Raw genomic sequence first — 2161 nt, forward strand, 5'->3', positions numbered from 1 at the left:
AAAAGTACAAATATTTCTATAGCTAGGTATGTGCAATAAATTGTATCCAAAGATTCTGAATGTATTTTCAGCCTAAATGGATTGAATGTATTTTGAATGTAGCTATTAAGTTTCTGTGTCTAGCTGTTGTGGCACTCAATCCCCAAAGAGAAATGTATAGTATTTGTCAATTTACAAGTCTCTGTATACACTGTGCATTTTATAGCAACATTAATATTTTATCTGGAAGTAATAAAATATTTTAGAACTTAGTATATTAGTTACATGATAAAATCCACTTTCATTCTGTATGATGTTTAATCTAATGTATACTGTTGCAAGTAAAAATACTTTTTTTAAAAGCTTACTGCTATTGCTTGCTATTTCAATGGTCTCTGGATGTAAATAATTTTTCAATGTCATTGTATTTTGTATGCATACCTTTCATATCAATACACTTCAAGAAGAAAATGGCAATTGCAATAAATTAAGCAGTCCCTGCCACTGCTGTTAAGCATTCTTTGCCTTTGGAGCATAAGACAATTTAATTTTTTTTATTGTGTGTTATAGAGTTTGGATAATGCTTTTCTGTTGTGTTACAGTCCTTTTTTATATTTGGTCCTGGAAACCTCTTCATATACTCAGTTAACACACAGTGCATGCATCTACACGTGCTATTAAGGCGAAGAAATAAACTCTGACGTGGTTTGTGCCTGAGTCAGTGCTCCTGGGTGCAGTATCTACATATGGGCCTGGGACCACAGCACTTAGAGCCAGGATGGAGCAGCCCTGGGTTGACAGGGGCTCTGGGGGTCAGCCCCAGGTTCTGGTGGAAGTGGCAGATGGCAGAGAGGCTGGCTGGGGCACGAGGGTGCTAAAGTGTGAGGGTCGGCAGCAGGCAGCCCCCACACTTTAGCATCCTCATGCCCCAGCCAGCCTCTGTTACAGTCTACACGTGCATTTCAGTACAGTTATGTATTCCACTGTAAGATAGTACTGTATCTAACAGTACTATCTTATGGTGGGGTTATTAAATTTGCTGTGACTTAATACCAGCACGCGTGCAGATGGTGACACTTTACGAGTCTACTCCACAGTAAAGCGCACATAAAGATGCACCCATTTGGACCCAAATTTTAGGGATCTGAACCACTGACTTGTATCATTCTTGCCATGGAAAACTTTCATAGTTTCATAGTTGGTGGGGTCGGAAGGGACCTGAGGAGATCATCTAGTCCAACCCCCTGCCATGGCAGGAAAGAGTACTGGGGTCAAATGACCCTGGCCAGATGTTTGTCCAGCCTTTTTTTAAAGACCCCCAGGGTAGGAGCCAGCACCACTTCTTTTGAAAGTTGGTTCCAGATCCTAGCTGCCCTGACAGTGAAATAGCACCTCCTGATGTCTAGTCTGAAACTACTCTCTGCTACCTTGTGTCCGTTGTTTCCTGTAACTCCTGGGAGTGCTTGGGGGAACAGGGACTCTCCCAATGCCTGCTGGTCCCCCTTGATTAGTTTGTAGACTATGGGACTTGGATTAAAATGAAAGTGGAAAGGAGAATATGGTAGAGTCTTAGGTGCTTTTTGTTTCTTTTTGTTATCTAAAGTATACTCTGTTTTATTTGAAGCATCACCAAAAGGTTTTTCCATATTGCTTTTCTTGTGTTACTGTTGGTACAAAGTTAACGGGCAAAATTATTTTCTTGGCTATGCCAGCATGAACCTAGGAGAACGTAGCTTTTCTAGAGGAACTGCAATAACCCAATATTTTTTTTTAAAAGTCCCATAAATTAACAAGACTGGGAGCTGAGCAAATATGAAGTAAGTCAGAGTGTTTCCAAGGATTGAAATAGACCCCTTTGGGTTTGTTTCTTAGTTACTTTTATTTATTTATTTTTAAATTTTAAATGGATGTTTTTGGAAGAGAGGCAATAGTAAGCAAGTTTTCCTGAGCATTGTAAAATGCCTGTCATTGTCTGGTACTCCAATAATTGTAATAATAATCTCACTTTACATATTTTAGGGTAGCCTTTGCTTGCCAAATATGACCCTGTAAAATATATGTATTTATATATTATAGCAATAATATATATATTTATACATAAATATATATATATATATTATATATTTGTCATATTAGTCATATAATATTAGCAATAATATATATTTATATATTAGTCATATTT

The sequence above is a fragment of the Alligator sinensis genome, unplaced genomic scaffold, assembly GCF_000455745.1.
Source record: "Alligator sinensis unplaced genomic scaffold, ASM45574v1 scaffold389_1, whole genome shotgun sequence".
NCBI lineage: Eukaryota > Metazoa > Chordata > Crocodylia > Alligatoridae > Alligator > Alligator sinensis.